We start from the raw sequence: 25,628 nt of genomic DNA on the forward strand, positions 1-25,628 counted from the left end.
TTCCTAAGTTCCACAGAAGCCAAGACTCCTCTCAGAAAGAAAGCAGGCTGAGGCGGCTCAGTTGGGCTGTGCATTGTGTTTTTCTCTGAGTGCTCGGAGATTGGCATCGCCCTGCAGTAGTGTCACAGCTCGCAGTCATTTAATGCCTCTTCTTGTGAGGCCAGGATTCCACGCCCAAGTGCATTTAGTAGGTCAGTACAGTAATTTTAAATGTCTTTCTTTCAATCTTTTGCCATCTTCAATTATACCTTTCCACCCTACTATTTGTGTAATTTTCTTCTGTCTGAAGTCTCTTTACTGTTGTTCTCTATTGCACAGCATGACAAATTACCCATCAAGCCATATCTTTTCAGCCCAGAAATGCGCAATAACACGGAGTCACGGCATTATCGCATGTTGTGCACTTTATTTCCCACAGTTCATTCAAGTGTGTCATTTTATTTTCCTGGCTTCCTTTTGTCATCATGGAGATTAACCATTTTATCCTTCCTAAACTTTAGAACAATTAGAATTTCATTATAGTGGAAGCTGAGAGTGAATGCTTGCTCAGTACTGTATGGAGTGTACTTTTCATATTATCAGTGGTAAAATTAAAGCCATGAATCCTGAGTCCTTTACGAAGGAGAGACTTTAGAGCTTATTATACAGCTGAGTAACCCTGGCTCTGGACAAGAGGATGATTTGAGCCTGTGGCCACCGAACACATTAACTGTAAGAAACCTTTTAGTCTGACATTGAGTACCTGATTCTTCTGTTCTCCTGGGAATTACGAAAGTCTCTGGGGCCCATGTGTTCTGTATATAAAATCCTTTTCCCCTGTTAGCTTTGGCTAAATACCAACAATGCACAGTGTACAATGAGGTACAATAGACATTGCGAGTATGTGTTAGAAAATCAATTGGTATTGATGTTCTAATCAGCAGGATTGCAGCTGGTATGTAGACACATCACTGGAAATGGTGATTAAGATCACATTCAAAAGCACTAAAAAAGCCCTCACAACATTTAGATAACTGTTCAGATAGATTGCTGTTTTACTGTGATAGTAGATGAGCTGGGCAGCCAGCGATACTTCTGGATTCTGCCAGATTAATATGTACGATGTTTTATAACAATATATTTATGTGTTAAATTTATAATTTATTTTTAAAAATATATTCCTATAGGATATAATATAGTAGTTGTTAGAATACAAACAAACAAAAAGCTCAGGACTGACTGGGTAGCTTAGTTGGTCAGAATGTTGTCCCAGTGTGCCAAGGTTGCAGGTTCAATCCCTGGGCAGAGTACTTAAAAGAATCAACCAATGAATGCGTTGCAATTCAATGAAGCGCAACAGCAAATAGACATCTCTCTCTCTCTCTAAAAATCAATAAAAGACTTCAAAGCTTGTTTTCCACAGCTAACTTACAGCCTGCCAGATGCTAAATACAAGTGGTTTTAGAGGAAGGGTAGAGAAAGGAAAGTGGTGTGGTTACAGTTTAGCTTTAGTCTGAAAAACACATCAAGTGAGGAGACTGAGAGAGCGGGGGAAGATAGAGAGACAGAAAGAGAAAGAGGGAGGGAGAGAAGGAGAAATGCGGTAGAAGATGGAAATAAATGTGAAACAGTCTGGAGGGGGACAGGCAGTAAGAATGAATCATGGTATGGCCCTGACCAGTATGGCTCAGTTGATTGGGCGCCAACCAACCTGGCAAAAAGTCACTGGTTTGGTTCCCAATCAGGGCACATGCCTGAGTTGTGGGTTTGGTCCCTGGTCCCTGGTCCCCTGTCAGGGCACTTACAAGAGGCAACTGCTAGATGTTTCTCTCTCATATTGATGTTTCTCTCTTTCTCCCTCCTTTTCCTTCCCTCTAAAAATAAATAATAAAGAAAATCTTGTTTTAAAAAAGACTCATGGTATGGCACAGGAGGTTTTCAGAATTCAAAGAAATGGAACAACAGGAATATGAGACAGAGTTTTCTATCTAGGCATTTCTTTCCTGTAAGAAAGTAATTAACTAAAAATGTTAATAAAAATTTCTTTTAGGAAAACTTAAGGATGAAAAGAGAGTTGAACTAGAAAGGGTGGGCGCTTTGATAAAACTCTTTCAATTTCTAATCTAGAACCATGTTTTTCTGTGGACACCTTTAGGTTCTAAAAATATAGCCACTGAAATTTCAACCATGTACATAATTTTCAATATCAAGTATTTTTATAAATATAGAATAAGCTGGATATTTAAAATAAATATAGGTAGAAAGGTTCTGTATTTTTATCTCTACATTTCCCTTAAAATTTTTAAAAAATTAAATCTATTAGAGTGACATTTGTTAATAAAATTATGTAGGTTTCAAGTGTGCAGTTCTGTAATGCATCATCTGCATATTGCATTGTGTCTACATTATCTGTGACACTAGCCACACTCTAGTCTAGAAGTGTCAAATCCCGACTAAAAGACAGAAGGGTTCCAAAACTATTGAATGTGAGTGTCTTTTAGAAATAGTGACTATCATAGAAAAAGCAAGTTATTGGTATTATCCTAAACGTGGGATTTCGTGAAGGCAAACTGCTACTGAGAGGAGAAAAAACCAGTACTTTAGCATTGGACAGCAGTTTTTTAAACCATAAGACACAGTGACTTCACATATATGATTTTAACTAGCAACCAGTAACTTGCAAAAAAAAAAAAAAAAGGAAAGTGAGAGAATTTTGGGAAACGAAAAACAAGTAGCAAAAACTGGGGAGAACTTCCTAGTTTTCAAACTACTTTTAAATGTATTTTCCATGTGTTGATACAAACTACCTGTAGATAAAATGGGACGGGAATTATTAAAGACCTTTTAATAGTTGGAGAAACTGAGATTCAACAGCAAAGGCACTTACATGAAGTCACATAAGCAGATAGATGAAGAAGTATTAGAACTGGAATCTAGGATTCTGTTATCCAGTGTGGCATCCACGAGCCACATGGAGTTATAGAGCACTTGAAAAATGCCTAGTTCTATTTGAGATGTGCTCTCTTGGTTCATTTATCATTTAATTTCATTCAATAAAAATGAGAACCTATTATTTATCAGAGTGATTCTAGGCATTATGTTCAGTATAGTTTGAGAAGCCAGGAAAAAGAGTATAACAAAGGGAGAGAATATCTTTTCTGGAACTCTCTAACCATATCTACATGAAAGGAAACATAAAAAATATTTTTCATTATTTTTTTGTCAAATCTGTTCTAAAGGAAATATAACTAGTATAGAGGTGAAAAATCTGAGATTTTCTTGGCTCGGTGAGCATGCTGATGTAACACACCCAAGGGCATTTTGGCAGGTGCACAGGGAGAGGATATGTGGTCTCTCATACAGTGTGTCCGAGTGGACTCCACCCATATAGAGGAGGACCTTGGCTTAGGACAAGTGAGTGAAGCACACCAAGGGCTAGCTGTATGAAAAATGCAGCTCGGAGTAGGGATAAAGGAATTGTTGAAGAACTAATGAACCGTAAGTTCACTGTAATCGTCTCTTAATAGGTACATTGTAGAATAACGGTGGTGTGTAGCTAGGTTAGTTGTAACTTGTTACATCTGATTTCATGAACTATAGGGCAATGAGCACTTAGTTCTTGTGGAAGGGAGTGAACCTACTCTTGTCACTTAGCTCACCCTAGTAATCACTGCTAGAGATTCCAGTCTCAGAAAATGTTAATATCTGTACAGGGACGGTATTCAAAATCTGGAATGCAACAAAGGAAAATCAAACAACTAGTACAGTTTTTCAAGGTTTGAGTGGAAGGGGAAATTATGCTTGTGTGTCATTTTAAATGAAATTCCACTTTAAAAATTCTAGATCTATTTGATACCTGTCATTTAAAAATTAATAACTGTTTTCCTTTAACAAAGCCTGTGTAAAGAAACCCAATCCACTTCTGAACAGTTCTCCTGCCTTCCTAGATACATGGAAATTCACTACTGTTGCTGACAAACAAAATGCCACAAGATTTGTCATACAAATCACATTATAAGAGGTTCCAAAAACTTGACAACGTTGACAGTTGTTTTCAGCAAATGGCTGCTTTACTCTGTACTGTCAATGTTGATGTCCTTGTGCACATGTAAAAGAGCAATGTGATTAAGGCAAGCTTGTCCACGCTATATCTGAGCCAAGTTTTCCGTCTCCGCGTGGCACTGAAAGATTGCTCAGCTGTTGCAGATAAGGCAGGAATAGCTAGCAGATTTCTGCCATTTAAAAAAAAATATCTGGGCATGCATTTCTGTAGGAATTTACCAACATCTGCTGCTGACCTAAAGTTTTCTATAGAAGTGGCATATTTAATTTATATAAATAATTCACAATGGTGTTGGTCAAGCCTGATTTCCTTAGGAAATAATGAATTGCATTTAATGAGAAGAGATGGATTGAAGTTTAATAACATTTATATTCACTAAATTGTCATTTGAGCTTCAGACCTCATACTTTTTTGGCCCATCTTACATTTATTTTCTGCATGTTCTCTAAATTATATTTCAGCAGAGAAACTTTTTATAAAGAAGAATAAAGAGCTAAGAGATTTTGGTGATTCCACAGAAGGCCTACACTTCACACTTATCTTTTTTTATAGGCTCTCTGAAAATGTTTGATTTTTGGAAGCTAATTTATTCTGGGAGAATTTTGTAGTTGAATTTTAGTGTGATTTAAAATTGTCATATGTGCTATCTTCAAAAGAACATATAGGATTTAGGTATTTACCATTTTCAAGGTAACTTTTGATAACCTATAATTATTTTGATTTTGGACGTCGTTTATTTAGCATTTTATTTACCACTGCTCATTTTTGAAATTTGTTCTCTATGCCTATATTACTTTAATTCAATTTTTTTTTGAAATATGAGTGCTCTTCAGGTGAAAATACAGAAGTTAGTCCTGGCAATTCAAACATGTCTTGTAACGCATTTGTTACTTGATTCATCTATTCTTATTCTTGGTCACCTTCTAGTACAGCTGCATGCTTTAACTGTCTGACTTGTCTTTGAAAATCTTAAGCCACATTCTTTGGAACAGTTGCTTCATGTTGGTTGAAATTCTCTGTGGCACTTTTTTCCATTCATAGGAGCCAACAGCCACCATAGCAGACACATAGTTTCCAAGAACTTAGGCATGGTTCATGATTCCTGAATCTCAACAATTTCTTGTAGGAATTGCAATACCATGTACAGAGTCTGAATCCCTTGAGCTGTAAATTATAATAAAAGAGTATACATTTAGGTGGTAAAGTTAAACTAGCCTACATCATTTACAAATATTTTTATTCCTGTATTTAGCAGAAGGTCATAATTTGAATACCCACTAATAAAGTAAAATTAATCCAGTGGCTACAACTAAGTAATTAGCTAGAGACATTACTGAAAACAATTCTTTTAGGAAAAATTAAAAATGAAAGAAATTTGAACTAGAAAGAGTAGTGGCTTTCATAAAACAACTCTATATTTTCTAATCTAGATCCACATTTTCCTGTGAGCACCTTCTGTTGAACAAAAAATATGGTGATTGGAAGGTCACATTTTAAGTCCCAAATTACTGCCTTTATATCCACTGAGGCATCTAAATAATGGGTCAAGGTAACAAACACACAATTTTAAAAGTTAACAAAAAGTTGCTAATGGAAATAACAATGAAGGTCAATATAATTGTGATAACCTTTAATGCCTGTCTTATTTGCATTGTCAATTCAAGATTTTAGGAAGCAGAAATCCTTGTGAAATATTTGCCACAACATCTTTGTTTTCATATAGCCAAGGAAGAAGAAAGGATAATATTCTCATAGATTGTTTAGATCCTCTCATTAAGCAACTGATTAAAAAAGCGTGAGTGATTTATAAAAAAAGAGTTGGAGTACAGAGAGGCAAGGTGTGCATCAATAGAAAAGAACTTGCAGCAGGAAAACATGGACATGCTCTTTTTTTCCTGCTGATTTTTATTTTCACAAAATTTTATATTGTAAACTTTCATTAGAATCATATTGAAGATGACTTTTTATACTTGAGTAATAGCTTGCAAACTAGAAATAATGTTTCATTCATGAGATTTGTGAGGTTCTGGCTTTAGCTTCTTCCTTAATTTTTATTTTGTTTTTAATTCCAAAAGTGTATAATCTGTCTGGACCTCAGACCTGCCCACTGCCAATATCTTCCCAAGACTTTGGTTCAGTTCATTTAAAGATATGTCATTATTTGTGTGTGCACAAATTTTAAAAGAAATTCTTTTCTCTAAATACGCATATGTAATTATGTTCTTCAATATACATTTTGAGTTCACCTTTTGGCACAATAGCTGATAGGAGAGGAATGAAGATAAGTTGTTCTTCACAGACATTTGTGAGACACCAGAAATGTGAAGTCTGTCCAGAAAAAGTCCAGCCATTGTTAATATGACAACAGTTTGCACAACATTGATGTAACCTGGCAGCCAAGGAGAGTGGACTGGAATGTGCATGTGTGAACAATGATGATTTCGCTGTACTAGGCAATGGAGGTGGTAGATACCATTGAGTGAGCATGTGTACTGTGTGGCTGTAGCAATCTAAATGACTGAGCAAGTAGAACAACAAATCTGCATCAAATTTTGTGTTAAGCTTGAACTGCTCTGTGGAAACTGGATGATTCAGAAAGCTGCAGCTATGGACAACTAGTGATTGACAGCTTCATCACGACAGTATACCCGCTAATACATCACGCCTCATGCAGAGTGTTTTGGTGAAACATGAAATCACACAGGTGACTCAGCCCCACTACAGCCCAGATTTAGCATGCTGGGATTTCTGGCCTTTCCCAAAACTAAAATCATCTTTCAAAGGGAAGAGATTTCAGAACATTGATGAGATTCAGGAAAATATGATGGGGCAGCTGATGGCAATTGGGAGAACTGTGTGAGGCCCCAAGGTGCCTAGTTTGAAGGGGACCGAGGTGTCATTATCCTATGTACAATGTTTTTTGTATCTTGTATCTTCTTTAATAAATGTCTCTATTTTTCATATTATGTGGTTGGATATCTTCTGGACAGATATCATATATCATGTATGTGGCTCAAACACTTGCATTTCCCATTACCTTATCACTCTTCAAAGCCATAGAACACCAATTTGCAAGGTGAGTGGATTTTACTGGTGGTGGATAAAGAAGGGTGTTGGTTATCATTTCCTTTTGAACTGTCTCAATACTGATGTAATCAGTCATTCTATAAATACTTAAATGAAAGTTTTATTGTGTTTTTCTGGTATGCAAGATGAAATCCATCTACCGAATATTTCTAATGTTGGAAAATATTCTACTAGTGGGTTGGATTCTATGTCATTTGGGTATGTTGCAAAATATGAGCCAGGGTTTGGGAATGAAATGATATTTAAAAAACAGGCCTCCTGAGGACTGCAGGGTCTTTCTTTCTAGAGCCCAGATCCTTCATCAGACGCCCAGGGTCACTCTGCTCTGGCTGTACATCCGGGGTGTGGTAATATGCAAAGACTTCTAAAGGGGGTGAGAGTAAAGAGGGTAACTAAGTACATAACTAAATTTTAAAATTGTATGTTTTATTCTTTTGATAAGATTATTGAATATGATTAAGAAACTACAAGGGCCAGCTCTCACCTCCAGGATAAAATCTAGATTCCTTAGTGTGGCACAAAAAGACTTCATGTACCGTCTGCTTCTCAGACTCTTCTATATTACTTCTTTATTGCTACACCAAGCTGTGAATTACCAAATATTAACCATGTTCTGGCCATAGCTGGAATGTCTTCTGCAGTTTTAAATGAACATATCACTCTTTCGAGGTTGGGTTCAAATGACATCTTCTTGGTGCAATATCCTCTGACTACCCAAGAAAGTCAGTAGGTCCTTCCGCATTTCCCCTATTTTTGGCATTTATCCATACTGTATCACACTGTATAGTTTCTGAAGATGTATTTATCTCCCAACCTAGACTGTAAGCCTTTTGAGCATAAGGATTGTATTGTATACATTTTTGTATTCCTTAGATATTGCATAGTGCCTGGCCTACGATAGGTGCTATATAAATATTTGTTGAAGGGGATGCAGCATTGTACATTTGTGCCCCAGCCTCTGATCATTAATGAGAGTTAACCTGTCATACGAATCTCTCATACCAGACACATTGGGAACTCTGCCTACAAATGAAACACTCTCTGTGCATATTATTGACATTCAAGAGTACTTACACGTTCTTTTACCTTAAAAAATGCTTATATCCATGTGCAGTTCTTTTGTGGAGCCAGCATCATTGTTCTGAGCATTACACCCTGCACAGATGCACTAATTTGGATACATTGCACCTTATAAAGATGTAGCAGAACCACTGGCCCACCATTTTCATTTCAAAGTATTCATTGTAGCTCAAAACTAAAGTTGGTAGGGAAAATTAACTATAAACCCTGAAATACTAATACCTCACATAACAACTAGTCAATGTTTCAAACATTCAGACCATAGCTAGCAATCTAGAAATAATTAAATGGTCACAGAAATGCAAAGGGGGAAAGCCCACAATATCAATATTAATAGAAGAGCATTTCATTCTTCTACTCAGACAGAGCCTGCTCATTTCTACTTTCCAGTTTTAACCAACTTTTGTTTCCATCTTTCAGGAGATTAGGAGATATTAGATTTGGAATTATAAGATTTCTAGATTCAGGCAAGTGAAAGAAACAATAAATGCTGGCTGATAATCAGATTCTGGAATGTCAGAGAAAACAATATGAAAATAAGTGGGAGACAGAAAGGCTTAATCGTGGGATGCTTCAGTACAGTTCTAGCTAATTAAGCCTCACCTCTGCATTAAGGGCCAATTTTATTAGGCATTTCTTGCTTCCTTCCCTCATATACCTACCCATTTCTTCTTTTCTCACAATTTTGCTCTGCCTTTGTTGTGTTAAACACACCATCCAATTTCCCAAAAATCATAATGTGGTCCTTTAGAGGTCAGTACACATGATGGTTCAAGTGTGGGGTCAAAATATGAACTGAACATTTGGTAGATTATTACTCCCTCTCCCCCCACCACATTAAAATGTCAGCTTCTGAATCCCTGCAGCTCCCAGTATTTAACCATGGAGTTCCCTGATGTGCCCAGTCTTCAGCTGACTTCTCACTGTATTTGCTGCTTAGATGCCTCCAATACCTGTCCTGCTAAACCAGTGTGTCTGCCTTGTCTGAGGGCATGGCCATTCCTATCTGAGACCTTTTGCTGCTAAGTCTGGACAGCTTGACTACAGAAGTTTGAGATGATAACTTTTAAGCACCTCTGGATTTTGTAGCTGACTCACTGGAAATCTCCAGTGAAATATACAGAGTGACAGTAGCTTTAGATGTTCAGGGGAATAGTAAAGATTGTCACGGAAACCATGGGATTTTCACAGCAGTATCGTCCTTTAGGCTGTGGACTACAGTGGAGACAATCTCCCCTCCAAGAATGACTCACTTCTAAAAAGTGCCACGTTGTGAGTTTCTTTGCCCATCTCATCAGCTGTCATAGACCTCCACAGACAGGGTTCTTCGGTGTGGAGTGGGTGGTTCCGTACCGCTGTGCCACCCACGTGAAGAGGATGCCTGGGGCTTTAATTTGTGTTGCATTGCTTTGCTGACTGTGAATTTTGAACTACTAGTGTTACCACCTTCCATTTAGTGATAATTTAGTATTTTATTACACGCTTGTGTTTTAGATCAAGTTCTTATGGCACAATTTAGGTGCTTTTATGTGCATTCCTGCTTGCTTAGATAAAATTACAACACATGGCTTAATTAGTAAGATGTGTATGTTCACAAAGGAGGACACGTTTCCCACTGATTTTTTTCTCCCGTTCCCAGCAAATATCATCATGAAAGTGTTCTGGAGAAGTAATGGAGCCATTTTCTGAGTGACATTTATTATTATTCAGCAGTTTATGAATTGATAATTAACTAACAAAACTGTTCCATTTATCTTGGTTGCAAAAGTCATCTCCATAATTCAGTGACTTCCACCATCAGGACGGTCACACGTGTGTGTGGCTTGATGCTCACCCCTAAGGACAAATTTGAAGCTCTTTGGGAACTAAACATTATTCTCGTTATTGTTAACTGTTTGAAATTTTCCCATTCATTCCTTGGGACCTTGAGAGCATGTCGTCTTCAATGGAATGGACATACGTGTTGCAGGGATTACCTGCTCCACTGCCACAGCTAACACTTTCAGTGGAACCATGGATCGGATTGGTGAAGGCAGGCCTAAGGAAGCAGGTGGTCCCCGCAAGAGACAACAACAGGTGGAGACAGACGTTCTGAAACTGAGAGCTGGAACCTCTGAATTTGTCTGTTATTTATTTTATGTAAGTTATAAAAGCCATTAAACCCGAGTTATGTAATTGATTTCCTGAACCGTGCTGAAGCTGTCTCTATTTTTTTCTAAAAGCCTCTATTTTAAGGGTACTTGTTATGGTTTTTCCAAATTCTTATTTTATTCCCTGAAAATAGGTAATTTTATCAGTAATGAACTCTAAAGTTCTTTTCAACCTTAATTTCCTATGATTTGTTCTTCCTATTTTTTTTCCTCTTAGGAGATTTCTCAGGATGTTTGGTTCTGGTTCTCATTTGCATAGTAGTGCCGAGACGGTGGTTTATCTCGATGAAGTCATCAGTTTGGGCACAGTCTTGGTGGAGAGAGCTGATCTCACCAAGATAATCATTCAGTAATTTTTTTTTCTGGCATTAGTCTAAGGTTCCTTAATTATATCTGGCTCAGCATATGGCACTGTACGTAGATTTTCTTGCTTTTCCCTCTGTTGTATTTCTAAATTTTTACAGATAACGGGAAGCACTGATACCTCTAACAGGGACTTATAATGCACTCACAAATGTTTCCTATTATATTTCTTAAAACCTGTGTCAGATAATGCACTGCCTAGAACTAGAACTAGGAGATTCTTAATTTTAATGAACTTTGTGAAAATTGATAGATTTTATTTTTCATGTTAGAGTAACTCAGAATTTTTGTAATGCCTATGCAGCTCCCAATAATTTAGAACAATGAAAGTTCAACATTTAACATGAAGAATTTCGGGATGGGTGGGTAATTTTTATATATTCTGGAAAAAACAAATTGACTTTATAAAAGTGATTAATTTCATTGACATGAAGTAAATTATGTCATAAATAGTAGGTATTTTGTTACACTTTGTATTAATTTAAATGCAAAGGGTATAGCTTAAGAAATAAATTCCCAAGATGTGATGTTAGTAAATGAATATATTATGTATAAAGTTACTGGTAAGATGGGTGGATTCTAGTCAATAAAATCTTCATAATCATTTTCCAACAAATGAGCATTTACTGAACAACTGTAAAATTGGCATAGTCAGCATGATTTCTTAAATATTAAAGGAAAACTGTCAAAAGATATAAGAAATTGTGGATTTTTTTTATAGTAAGTATGCTTTCAGTAAGGGCACAGAATCAACTTTGTTATTTTGCAGAATTAACAGTTATGTATGAAAATAATTCACAAGAAATCCCATTGAGGTAAACATTGCAACTTCTAACTGAAATTAAAAATGTCTTAGTACAACTCCTTTCTGTGGGTCTGCTCTCTTAATTCTATTGTGAAAATCAATAAGAAAGTATAATTTAAATGAAAGCATTATCCTTAAACAAAACTTCTTCAGACTATGTCTGCATTAAGTAAAGCCACGTGTTTTCCAGCCACAGACCAGTAGTACCCGTTCCCTAGAAGGAAGAGAGGGAGCAAGATTTCAAAGAAGTGAGCTTTTGCCTTCAGTGGCTTGGATGACTCACTCTGTCTCAGGGGATAATTTCACTGCGACCATTGAGATTTTTATTTTCTTTCTGGGAGAAGGAATAGATGGGTTTATTTTAAGTACGGGGCAAAGGGATCGTTAGTGGGAGTTCTCTGCAAAACTACCCAAGATGTGAGCTGGACAGGAATCATTCATATTCTTAAGATAAGTTACTTCGAAATATGAGTATAATTATCCTTGAAATGTTACTTTTGAGTGTTTTGTTTTTATAAACTACCCTCCCCCCTTTTTTTTCTTAGAGGGTGAAGGAAGCACTTAAAATAATGATGAGGGTTAGTGGTATTTGTAGGCCAGGATTGTCTGGCAGTCTTTCTTTTCATCTTCAAATAAACAGATGATCATATGTAAAATAACCATCATATACTGTGAGTATTTTAAGTCTGACTTTCACATTTGGAATGCTCCTGACATCACCTACACAGATCAGTGCTGCTAGCCTCAAGTTTCTGCTTTGCTTAAATGTCCTCAGAAGGCACAGAAAACTAAGCCTTGTCACGTGCTCCTGCCTTCCCGTCAAGAAGTCAAGAAACTCACCTCAGGCTAATGAATGCAGAGAGACAGGTCTGTACTGTGCCAAGGTTGTATGCAGACTGCTCAGGATCATTTGGGGCCCTCCTGGCAGCTCTCAAAGCATTCCTGGTTTACAGCCCCCAGAAAATCTTGGGCCGAGCTTGTTTCCCTACGTCTGACCTGTTGCTGAGAGTCAAGCCTCTGTGTAAAAAGAAGCACCTCATTTTCTCAGGGGCTTCTCTGCAGAGCCAGCGGCAAATTCTCCTTTCCTATGATCGCAATGCTGCTTGCATTTGTCTTCCAGAAAAATACATCCATACATTTGTAGCTGGTAGGGGCACTGCTTTATTGCCCATTGTGGAATGCATACCCATAAAAATCACCACGATTTGTAACAGGCAATCTTCTATAGTTTTCCAGGTTACTCAGATATTCAAACCTGTGTAACCAATCATCAGTGTAAGAAATTTTCCTTTAAGCTGTTAGCATAGCAGAGCCCATGCCTTTTCAACTCAGGGAATGATACTCATTTCTCTATCTGTCCCATTCAGAACAACTTCTCCTTTACTGCATTTAGAACAGTGTAACTGAGAGGCAATAATATCATGGAGTGGTTCACATTACGCTGAATTTTATTGTAGTCTGACATTGTGAGTGAACCTTTCGAATCCTTGAAAGCAGCATAAAGGCGAAACCTGCTTCTCATGGACTGAAGAAAAATATTCTGACAGAGTGATAATTGGGGCGACTTTTAGAAATCATGACTTGAAAACATTTTCTGAGCAAGTGCAATTTCTGTTACCCCAATTCACAGAATGATGTTAGAACAGCCTGCCGTTGGCCAGAACTACTCATTTTTCCTCCTAAGGGCAGGGCTTCATTTTTTTTTTTAAATTAATTAATTTATTTTTTCAAATACTTTTGTCTCTGCCTTTCCCCCATCCCTTTCCCTTGCCCCCTCCCTCCTCTCATTTTTAAGGATATGTGGGATCTACAACATCTCCAGACTCCAGCTAAAAAAACGCCCTATCTTCCATCCTCCTTTAATTCTTCTCCCAAATTATTATATCAAAAGTATTAGAATGTAGGTGCTGTGAGAGTATTCATTTTAACCTCTTTATTTTCTGATAGGAGACATCATTGATGTTTATAATAATAAAATTTGTTTCTCATAAAAGGCAACAAACCATTTTATCTCCATTATTCTCTGAAATACGTGACATTGTATATTCTTTAAGTTTGAATTATTTTAGAAAACCAGTGTAGATATATTTTCCAAATACTATGGGAATGTCAGTAAAAACAATAAAGGGCCCATCGACATGGGGGCCTTTCACTAGAACTTTATGGTTCATATTAGAAAGGACACTTAATTAATAAGACTGACAAGTTAGACTGAGACACAGAATTTTACAGGATGTTAGGCGAAGAAGTTTACTTTTATTAATCCAATCCCACACTATTTTTTCCTTTTTCCTCCCTCGCTACCACTGCCACGTCCCTGTTCTTCACTTTTCCCCAATTAACCTTTTCTGTTGTTGTGCCTGGCACATAGTAGGTGCAGAGTAAATATTTGTGTGTGTGAATGAATGAAGGACGTTCAGGACACAAAAGCTTCTTGGTTCACTTGAGTCAGCTGGCTCTTAGCAGTATTCAGTGTATAAACTGGACGTGTTGTTGACAACTCTCTTTGCTCTTTGTGTGCATAAGCTAAGAATAAACAGCACTGAAGGGAAGGGAGTGCTTCATTCATCGGAGGATTACACCATCATAAACTCACCAAAGTGTACCACACAGAGCTAGTGATCACAGAAGACAGGCAACCCGGGCCCCATCATTAAATATAGAAGCCTGTCTTCACTGTTTTTATCCAAACAGACACTCTGTATTTTGGAAATTTCCACCACACTTCCTTTTGAGTTGCTTCTTTTCTCAAGATACCAAGGCTGAAACTTTAGAAAAGTAGACTTGGTCAGGAAAGCTGGTAGAATGACGGCAATCCACATTCCGTTGTCCTCCATACCGCACCCCCCACCGGCCCCCCAGAAGGAGACCATTGTGTTCATGCTTTTAGGCTGAATTTTATGTCCCTGAAAAATTTCTCTACGCTGATTGAAAGACTAGAAATTCTGACATTCCAAGATTTCGGGTTCAATTCTAAATGATTCCTTTTTCTCTAGACCAAATAAAAGGGATAATGTCTCAAGTCTATTCTTTAATTAAACACCAGTAATATAAAGCTCGGGTAGAACTGGTAAAGTTATTTGTGGTTTACCAGAAATGTTTCACACCTAAAGGCTCAATATTTTTTCTTTCACTAGTGAATCACTCTATATGTATGTATATGAGTGTTAAGTACCATCTTTGTTTTAGGTTATTTAAAGTATGCAACATTTAATCCTTCATATAGCTTTCAAAATATTATTAGTATTTTTATAGCTTTAAATACTTAATATTTAATACAGTGTTTTTTTAAATAAAATATTTTAAAACACTGAAATATTAAAAAAATATGTTATTAAGTTGTTTTAACTGTTACTAAAAAGTTACTAACATACAAAAATAGGTGAGAATAATGGTGAAATCCACAAGAAAGACAGAAACGTGCTCCTCCACTGAGGTGACAATGTGGAAACCAGATCGTGTAGATTCAGACTTCAAAGAGTATTCCCATCCCTGAGTAATATCCAATGCCCATTTGGCTTGTTTTAGAGATGCTTGTATTTCTCACTGTCCTGTGATGAGTTATACTAACTTAAGGTAGCTGGAATATGTTTCTCTTCCTTTGCCCTGACAAAGCCAAATATACTCATGTTATGTTGGTAAAAATGGAATTGTACATTATGTAGAAGTTATTTGTAAACTATTTGTAAACTCTCAGCTGGTGTTCAAAAAGGAGGTAGGATTGGAGATGGTTAGGATATAAATTTGTCTCAAAATATTAATTCTTATTAAGGAAAAAGTCATTTGGTGACCAACTCACATTACAGTTGTACATGTATTCCCTGACTTTGTGAAGTAGTCTAGAGGTAGTGGGACTTGTATATTACAGTAACTCCTTACTTATCTGAATACTGATCTTTTGGCAACTTAAACTTTTTGACAGAATATGCAGTAGCAGAACATCTAGAAAATTTATATAGTACGTGTTTATCCAGAGTCATGTTGATTACTCTTTAGCATAAATTATTAAAACATTTAGATCTCTTTTTCTATCTCAGAACAGACTAGAAGGAAGAAGGTGAAATAATTTTAGACACAGGTACAGCAGTAGAAACGTCTTAACTGGGAACCTGGAACTGAAACAGAAAGCAGTCAACTTCAAGGGCAAACAGGACACACAGATAGAGAATATAATAGTGGAGCTTCAAAATGATAACATAAGACAAAAATTTTAAATTTACATTCTAGAACTTTTTTTTATTGAGATAAGGACATTTAGGAAACATTGTATAAACTTTAATAAAATGGCTAAAATTAAAGTGTTTAGTTTATATAATCAATAAATATTTATTTGGAAAATGCACATCTGGGTCCATTTCATTAATGTGAAGGGTGTTGTTTTAGGAACTGAAGGCAGTCCCCATCCATTCTTTCAAAAGATGACATTTTTTTGTTCCTCTTATAGCCCCTCCAGTCTTAATTCTCCAAAGTTATGACATAAATCAAAGCATTCTTTGGTAGATCATAGTACCTTAAAACACTCATCAGAAGCACAAGAATTGATATCTGGGATATCTGGAAAAATGTACAATAAAAAATACAGTTTTCTACTCCTCCTTTGATGCTGATATAGTCACTATTTTACAGATGATGTAAACTATGCAGGTAATTCTAAGCACGTAAAATTCTTTTAAAGCCAATGCTACTATAAAAAATAATGGCACCTGAAGAAAGATCTTGGGAATCCTGTGGCTATGACCCCAAAACCCCAGTTTTTTGATATTAAAAAGTATTTAATATGTAACTGCTATTTTATAGTAAATATTTCTTTTTACTCCTCCCATGTCACAACTGCCCTGCGTAATGGAAGTACTCATGTGTTTAGTGTTTAAAGGTTGAGAAGGGAACTAGAATTGGTCTAAGGAGACCTTCAGCTGCTCATCACACTATTGTTTGCCCATGAAGACGTGCTTAGTCTTCACCCTGGCAATGCCAGTCATTTGCACTTGAGAAATCTATGTTCAACACCAAGTTATTCCTGAAAACAAAATAATGCCACCAACTTGCAGAGCCAGTAGACAGCTAGGAGGACAGGGATAAGAATGATACACACACAGCTTCCTCCATTTCCCTTTTCTCAGGTCTGGCCATGGATTGTTAGTTGCTAACTGGTTGTAAAGAGGCTTGAAATAAACCATTTTATTTTCTGCTCTTCAGAAATTTGGTAATTTGTTTTCTATGAAGGTCACCATTATAACAAAACAAATGCATTGTAACAAAAATTTGGCTGATCCATGGAGAATATTGTGAAGAGAATCTACCGATGATCCTGAAAAATACTAGACCACTGGACATTCAGTTCCACAATTTTGTCATCTTAATGTGTTCTGCAGAGTGCCGAATTGCCAATCCGACCTACTGTATGGAAACTTGCCATCAAGATGCCCGCATCCAACAAACCAACGCTGTTACTCTGTGTTATCCAGCTTGGGCTTAGAGACTGAACTAAAAAGCATGTTGAGTTTTTATGGTAAAAAAGTGCATCAGGAGGGCAGCTACATACTAGGTTACCCTCCCAGATTGACCCCTGTCCTTAGGTTTTTATTGCCTGAACTGGCACCAAAGAAACTCCTCGAAAATAACACATTCCTTGTCCATTCAGTGGTTAATGATGCTTAAAAAAAATCACAGTTTGTGACTGTGACCTAAATTATGCCAGAAGCTGTAAAACCATGGTTTCTTTAAATTCAAATATGACCCACATGCTTTAAAACCACTACACTGACCCTATAGTGCTGTTGCTGAGTGTGCGTGTCCTCACATAAGCACACACACACACTCACACACACAAAACACTTGGCAATAAATGACTCGATAAAAGAAATGCTATTTTTCAGACTTCCATGTTAAAGAAAAGGCTCATGAAAGAGATGTAAGTGAGCTTTAAGCCAAACATTTGTTTGGCTTTGCTGCAGCAGGCTGCAGGAATGTAAACTTTTTTTTTTTTTCAATGACTTCAGCTCCTAATTTGAAAGCTTGGATTTTTAGGAGTGAGCAAGGACTATATTTGGCCAAAAAATTCTGCTGGCTTTACTTAGCCACTCTGCACATTCAAAACAATACTTCTTTATCAAAAAAACAATAGTCTGTTTTATTCACAGCACATGTAGAAGTTGGAACATCGACTAAATTCCACTTTCTTCTCTTGCAGTGTGTCTGCAACCAGCTAATGAGCTGCAACAGAGCCTGGCCTTCATTTTCAGCACATTAAGTTCATCCCTCATAGGAATTGTGGTCTGGTTGTGGCACCGCCCCTAGGTATGGGTGGGATTTGTTTCTTCTACCAGTGGTAGGTTAGCCACATGGGTACGTGCTGTCGCACCACACAACAAAATTTTCTCTATAATAACCAGTCTAAGTAGCCTTTTACCCCACAAAAGTAGATCCCATTTAATTTACTTTGTGTTTATAGCACTCCCTCTCAAACCGCATCATTGGCACAGACTGATATTTATACAACTTTTTATTTTAAACTATTTATTTAGAGTTGAGACTTCAGTAGCACTCCCTGTCAGATTCATTGAGCGTGCTTCAATTCAGGATACTGAAAATGTAAATTGGGAAGAGTGATGTGTGTTCGTGGGATTTGTTTCCTCAGTGCATGAACACCCACACAACTCTCACTGGGAGGTTACACATACGTTGATAAAAGTTGTGATACAAATTGCTGACAGGAAATTTTATGTTGTTAGGCGATTAAAAATAATTGCTTTTGCTTATTGTATCTCCACAGCTCTTTGACAATATAGTTGATCAAATCAGTTATGTAATGGGCATCTAAAAATTTTTAATTTAGAAGTAGCAGTGTCATTAAGGACCTCTTTTTACACACAACGCAATATTCTATTACTCAATTATTCTAATGGAAGTCTCTGGTCAACTGAGCACTTACCACAGAAGAAAAGGAAAATACAGTTCTTGATTTTGTATCTGACCTATTTTGGGGCTTTACCCAAGTTATATTTTCCTTCAAGTTTTTGAATTTTTTAACTTTTAAAGTGAGGGAAGGAATACAAATTTCAAACTGACATTTAACCACATAAAATAAAGTGACATCTGGTCAGTTTTTCTACTTGTGGTGGACATTTCATGCTGTTAATGATGTTGAACCTTCATTTTCTATGAGGTTCTGCATGTTGTTTTTAAATCCTATACTATTTTGTGCTCTAACAGAACAGGTAAAGTCATGCTTGCATGTTTGATCCTCTTTTACTTTCTTCTTTTGTTGAACACCTATTCATTTTCAAGGCCTGGTTTATGCATTGTCTCTTTGGTGAAAAATGTCTCATCTTCCCAAAGAAGAACATAGCTCTACTAGAGTAAGATAATCTTTTGCGATAGTAACTAACGCTCCTAATATTCCCTACAACCTGTACTCTTTCTCTGCATTCAGCAGACGAGGCTACTTTAGGGAAGGGACAAAAAATAAAACAAGTGGCAATAAAAGAATTAACTTCTTTGTTTTTGTAACTCAAAATTAAGGTCTTAATTGAGAAAACAGATTTGAAAGAATAAGGGGTCAGTTTCTGTTGTGCTCTCCTCAGCCCAGGGTAGGTAAAGACTTTGTGGGTCTTGGGAAGAGACGAGACTTGAGAGATTAAGGTAGCTTACATGTCTGGGAGAGGGGATCCATGAGAAGGGGTGCAGACAGTGCCTGGAATGGTAAACAAGCAGAGAGGTGCTGGCGTGAGGAGGATGTCCCAGTGTTAGCACAGAAGAGATGAGGGCTTTCCTGGAGTATACTGAGGAGGGATGGTGCAGTGCAGACTGAATTCTTCTCCGAACTCTGCTCTCTAGACTCTCGGGCACTTTTTAGGCCCCTGGATATTAGAGACAACTCAGCAAAAACGTGGTCTACAGGAGGCGTAATTTCTGCCGCTGTGTGAATGGGGGCTTCAAATCAAACAATAAAATGTTACGGAAAAAAATGAAAAAGTTTTTGCACATCTGAGTTTGGCAGCTCCAGGTTTGTATGTATCAAAAGAAAGGACTGTGTCTTCCTCATTGTCATACTTCTGTGTCAGAGCATGTATGACACATAGTAGGCACACAGTAGACAGTTGGTTACAGAATGAATCAATATCGTAGAGCCGGAGGCATACGCCAACGGCTCCATATCTTTGATCTGGTTTCTCTGTCGGGTCAGGGAAAAAAAAAAAAAAAGTTTTGCCTTTCCTGCCTTGTTTTTGCTTGCTGCGTGCCAGCTTGGCCTGTTTACTCCTGTGGTTTCCCGAATTCCAAAACAATGCGGCATTGCCTGAAATTACACTTCAGTGCTTTCTGGAGCATTTCTGCTGCCCACCCTACTTGCAGTGACTCCACTTCAGTTCCTTGAACGCCAGCTGCTGCGATAGCTCGCTGTCACTAAGCCTCTACGTGCAGCCACCCCAGAGGAGTTAAGTGGGACCACATCAATGCTGGGGAACTGGCTGTCTTCCAGAACTGCACTGTGGGTCATTCTGTCTCGTGCTTTGGTAAGGTCTATTTTCTCCACGGCCTTTCAGTGAGGAGAGGGGCCTGGGATAGGGCAGAGCCTGGAAAATAGAAACAGAATGCCCAGTGTGGGTGTAAAATGTCCCCTTTCCCTCTTGAGCCAAGGAGATCCATTCAGAGGATGTTCCACTTACACATTCCCTTCTAGTCTAATTTTTACTCAACTTTTTTTTTTTTTTTTTTCCTGGCACCTGTAAACCAGATGGGATATCCACTGACATACTGAGCTGTGTAGGATGAGGGGGCTTTCTGCTTCCTCCTTCAGTCCTTGTAAAGGCATCTGCTATTTCCCTCAGGCACTGTTTAGACCTCAGCATCCAGGTCTTCTAAGTCACATTTGTGTGATCAAGCACTTTTAAACTTTAAGACATTAAATACCAATGTCACTTTGAGGCCTTTTACACCTTAGTCTGAGATACGTAAGAAAGTGTAAATTGCTCCCCTGGCCCCCACACTCCTACTTCTTTCCTATATCAGTTCATGTATTTTTGGTTACAAGCAGCAAAACTCCCCATTCAAGCTGGCTTAACAGAAATATAAGGGCCTCTTAACTGAAAGGTGGCATAGTGTAGGTGGTTCCTTTTTGTCAAGAAGATTTGATTATTTCTGTTTTCCCACTCTGCCTTTCAGAACCTTCCTCCTGGTCACGAGATGACCGTCAGCAGCAGACAGCAGGGCTACCTGTTTTCCTGTTCATGTCCTACGGAGCCATGGAAGCCACTAAGGAACCTCCTTTCCCAGAAATCCTCAGCAAATATATCCTTAAATTGTATCTACACAGTTCTGAAATACACATCATGTGCAGGCAACATGTCACTTTCCTCCTCCTTCCTCACTTATCACCTCTACCATCTCTGGTTAAAGTAGATAAAAGAGAATGAGGACAATGTAACATATCAAAAGGGGCCTGGATGCGACTGCAATGAAGAATGTACTCTCGGTGACACAGGCTCCAGCTGCTTGCAATTAATCACTCTCACTTAATTAATTAATCAATTGAAGCTGATTGAGGCTGCAAAAAGAGTTTAGTGAAGCTGTGTTCAAGCTCCAGCTTTGCTGTTTACTAATGAGATGGGTAGTCCCGGTCAATTTGTTTCACCTCTCAGAAATCCAGTCTTCTTGTGAGAATCAAGTGAAATCCTTGTCAAAGAGCATTGGTAATGTCTATGTTTTCCAAATGCCAGGCATTATTATTACTGCTCCTGTTTTAAATAAAATAGGGAGACTGGTCTTCATTATAAGAGACCTACATTGAAAGGTTTTATATTGTATTAGTCTTCATTTATTACAAAAATAAAAGTTTATGGACAGTTTGAAACTGTGCCAAATGCTAGCACTCTGGTATATATAAATAAATATGAATATTGATTATACCTATAGAGTAAATTAATGTAAGATGATATAAGAAATTGAGTTGCGTCTTCCAGGGTATACCTAGAAAATTCATTTTTTACCCTTGAGTAACCACCTCATATTTGTTTGACTTTTCCCTTTATTTTCTTTTCCTTGTTTGAGTGAAGCAAAGGAAATTCAGTTAGCTAAGGATTTAAGTAAACTAAATTCCAATTAATTGAGTTTTTGGTATATGTATATTACGTTAAGAAACTTATATGTTCAGTATTTTTTGATTTATGGATAACGTTGCAATATATATTATTAATACACCAACTTTTTTTTAAATTAGAATTTTCAGCAGTTCCTCAGAAAAACTTCTTATCCTATAGCTAATTTCAAAGTTTTGAATACATATAAAGGTAATTGTTTTAAAATTTGTAGTTTATGACCACCAAAAACAAAACCTTCCTTTCCACTTGAACTGACATAAAGCTTACAGTTAAATTTAGACCTTAGTTGAGAAATGGTCTATTTCACGTTCTTCTAGTATTTATCTCTTGGCTTTTTTTTAATCCAACTTTATTTTTAATTGATTTATGTTATATATCTCAAATTTTTAAGTGTTTTCATATTCTTTATGGAATTTACAAAAGAGAAAAAGAAAGATATGGAGGGAAGGAGAAAGGAAGGGAGGAAAGAAAAATAGAGAGGGACATGGAGAAAGGAATGACCAGCTCGGAGCTGAGCAGTAGTTTGGAAGCGAGAGGGAATCAGATGCGAGACCAGCAGTTGGTTAGAAGGTAGGAATGTCAAAAAGTAGCAATGAGATCTAGACAGAAGATCATGGCAGTAAGAGAGAAGATGAGGTGTAAATGTGACCACTATTTCAGGTGAAGAATGGAGAAGACTTGCCAACTCAAGGATGCTGGTTTTGAAAGGCTGGTGATGAAAAGTGGAATGTCAGTGATGCTGAAGGTTTGAACCCGGATGATCTCAGAAAGTTATGAACATGTGGTAGGGGAGGGGATGCAGATAATGGTGCCAGACACCATGCTAGCCAATTTACAGAAAGCCTTTAACTTCACAGAAAGCATCTTACTTAATTCCCTAAATAACCATACCAGGCGTTAGTATTCCTTTTTTTACAGAGAAGTAAACTAAGAAACAACAAGCTTTTGTTTCATTTTATTTTTTAAACTGGTAATTCTGACTAATATATACACAGAAGAATCCAAAAACAAATCCAGGTGGCTATTTGGTCAGTTCGATTAACATAGTCATTCAGTGTGGACAATTCAGGTCAAAAAAGACCACCCCACTTTACTCACCAAACACAATACCATATTATGATCCTGTATGTGTGTAAGAATGTGTGTTTGGAGAAAATTATTTTTACTACAGAAACTTCCTTCTTTTTGTTGGTATATAATGTTGACTTTACTCACATGGCAACTTGGATGTACCTGGAAAATGTAGCTCCATTATGTTGTCTATAACTACTCTGGTTGTCTTATAAATTCAAAGTCCTATGTGGTTTAAAATTTGGTCCACAATAATTAAAATGATCTCTTTAGGTAACGCTACTCCTTTAGGAAAACATGATTTGTCTCCCTGACTTTTCAACATTCTGTCCACTCTTCAGTGCCGCCTCCAGTTGGCATCGGGAGGGGTGGAGGGGTACGGCTTTTCATGGCTGGCATTTTAGAGGGTCAGGGTCAAGACCCTCTAGTTTTCAGGGTGATGTCCCTTGTCTGTGGTCTTAATGGCACTCACAGCTGATATAAGCACCTTTTATCTTGGACTGGTTGACTTGCCCTTACCATGTGGCAGCACCTTGCCTGCTCGCTCTCAGCTCAATTGTCAGTTCCCCATTGAACAAGGGTGGGGTGCTGTGGAAACATCTGGTTTCTATCCAGGCTACACTGCAATGAAGTGGAGTTTAAGAAAGCCACTTGTCAAAGCTAACAGTGAGCTCTCAGGAGGTTAATGTAGGCAGCCCTTGAGTATGTAAGAAGTTGCATTTTAACCAGATATGGAATTTGAGGTTATTTTTCCCTGGGACTTCGCACTCAGAAGAGTGAAAGCCAGAAAGGAATATTGGGAGGCAGTTCTGGGTTGCTTTCCACACTCTACCATCTTCTGTCTCCAGAAACAGAAGGGGTGGGCTTTGTTCCCCGTCTTCTTTGCCTTAAGTTCTTCTACCAGAAAACAGACAGCCACATGGCCTGGAGAATTCCTGAGTGGGAGATACCTTCTCTTCATTGTGAGAATTCTAGAGAGAGTCCTCCAGGTTTAGTCCTTAAAATGTTAAACAGGAACTAAAAGAATTCAGCAAATCCATTTACTCTCCACAAAGCCTTACTTTCAAGCTAAATTCTTACTCTTTCCTGATCTATGGCAATAAGTTTTCTAATTCTATCTTAAAGGTGGCAGATTGCAAAGAAATATGATTTAGACAATGTTGTGAAATACATTGGTTTAATATTTGCAAAATACCATCCATGGTACCATTACATAGACACATTAAAAAGTCCAGAAATCTGTGTAACTGTTCAGTTTATACTCTGTGGCTTCTGGTAAAATTAACATGAGAATCACTTTCTGATCCATTTTGTCTAGCAAGTAAGACAGGTGAAGAACTGATTTTATTGTAAGCTAAAAGTAGATATAAGTAGGTATATTTGGAATACGGCCTATGAAAAAGAAATAATTATAGCCACTGTGAAAAAAAAGTGGGCCGACACTTCTTTTGTCAATAAATAACAAATTAACAAAAAGGTGACTTTTACAGTGTTATGTTTCTGAGCTGTTTCTAAACTGGCATTTTTAGAGATTGGTTTCTAAGTGTTTTGTCAGAAGAAAAAGCTTTAGTAAATTTTATTTTATGAATGCTATAATTTAGAGTTCTGTTTTATGTGGTAGCAAAATAAACTCACTTCTTTTATACTTTTTTCCCTCCCATTAGATTTCACTATTTGTAGCAGGCCTTGTCAAATAGAGGTGAAAATTAAATTATGGTAACATAAAAAGTGTACCTAGAAAATCGTGTGAATTCTTTAATGAAAGCTGTACATTGCTTTACTCAAAAGAATATTTCTTTTGTGGTACAAACTGATCATTAAAAGTACTGAATTAGATATTTATAAAAGAATAGTGGGAATTACCCACTATTGCTTGCATTCTATCTCTTGGTATTCTGTTCTAATTATGAGCCAACATTTTCCCCAAATTCCAAATTCATCATAAAAAGAAACATATAATGACCACATTTCCTAAAATAACCTCTGAAATTATGGACACATTTATTCGTGTTAATATGAGTTTTGCATTTGAATTTAGATGATGGCGCTGTGTATTGCTTTTCTGAATAATTTCATATAAGGACAGTTTGTAAGAACAGATAGAACAAAAGGCAATTTTAACATGAACCCTTTTTTTTTCCTCCTGTATGCATGAAATGGCTTAAGTCTAGGACCTTTTTCTTTATCATACTTGTCAAATCTCAATGTTTAAAAATTTTTATTTCCATATAGATATAAAAAATTATACATAATGGATGGAAGAATTATGGCAGTATTCTTTATTTCCTCCTCTTCAATAAGTATATGTTAAACTCTCACTCACAGAAAAGTGTAGTTCTGTAACTGTCTTGATTCCTGAGAGGTGCCTGTTTCTCTTTTTCTTATGAACTTAGAAGTATAGATGTACTGTAATGTTCTTATGCATATAATATTATTATGGGCTTTTTTTTCTGTTGCTTTTGGTGACCTAAAAATAAAATGTTAAAGATGATTTAAAAGCATTTCTTCCTCTGCGTGAGGTAATTTAGGCAACACCTCTGGAATGCAATTTGGCTTGAAGAATTCAATACATATTTTAGTAGTGGGTAGAGGAAGAAGCATACTTACATATGACGCCTACAACTACTTTAATTTCAAGATTTTAATTTGTCATGATTTTGGAAAATTTTTATTTTATATTTTTGAAAAAGGGTCCTGTTGACTGCACACTATGTTAATTGTTGCTTTTACGGGGAGATGTGTCCTAAACCTGGACTTTCTAACAGCCACACCTGGGCACTGCTGGCATTCCTTCACGCTCCCTGCCCTCAGTGAGGTAAGATACTATTTAGGATATAGAACTACAGCTATGTATCATTGTCAAAAACTTTTTCTTAATCATACAAGAAATGACACATTTTCAAATAGTTACGCTTTCACTTGGTAAAGTTTTA

At 37.1% G+C, this 25,628-nt stretch overlaps 1 long non-coding RNA gene across 1 annotated transcript in view; it reads left to right on the top strand.

Moving 5' to 3' along the window:
• LOC129074671 (uncharacterized) overlaps positions 1-21,263 on the top strand; it is a 39,785-nt gene extending 18,522 nt beyond the window's left edge. Inside the window, exons 3-4 of the long non-coding RNA XR_008529552.1 lie at positions 17,718-17,824; positions 20,690-21,263. This is a non-coding gene — a long non-coding RNA (uncharacterized LOC129074671). The remainder of the gene's footprint in view (positions 1-17,717; positions 17,825-20,689) is intronic.
• Positions 21,264-25,628: the final 4,365 nt, after the last annotated feature.

This window comes from Pteronotus mesoamericanus, unplaced genomic scaffold, assembly GCF_021234165.1.
Source record: "Pteronotus mesoamericanus isolate MK-2021 breed Mesoamerican mustached bat unplaced genomic scaffold, CSHL_Meso_final contig_50, whole genome shotgun sequence".
Lineage (NCBI taxonomy): Eukaryota > Metazoa > Chordata > Mammalia > Chiroptera > Mormoopidae > Pteronotus > Pteronotus mesoamericanus.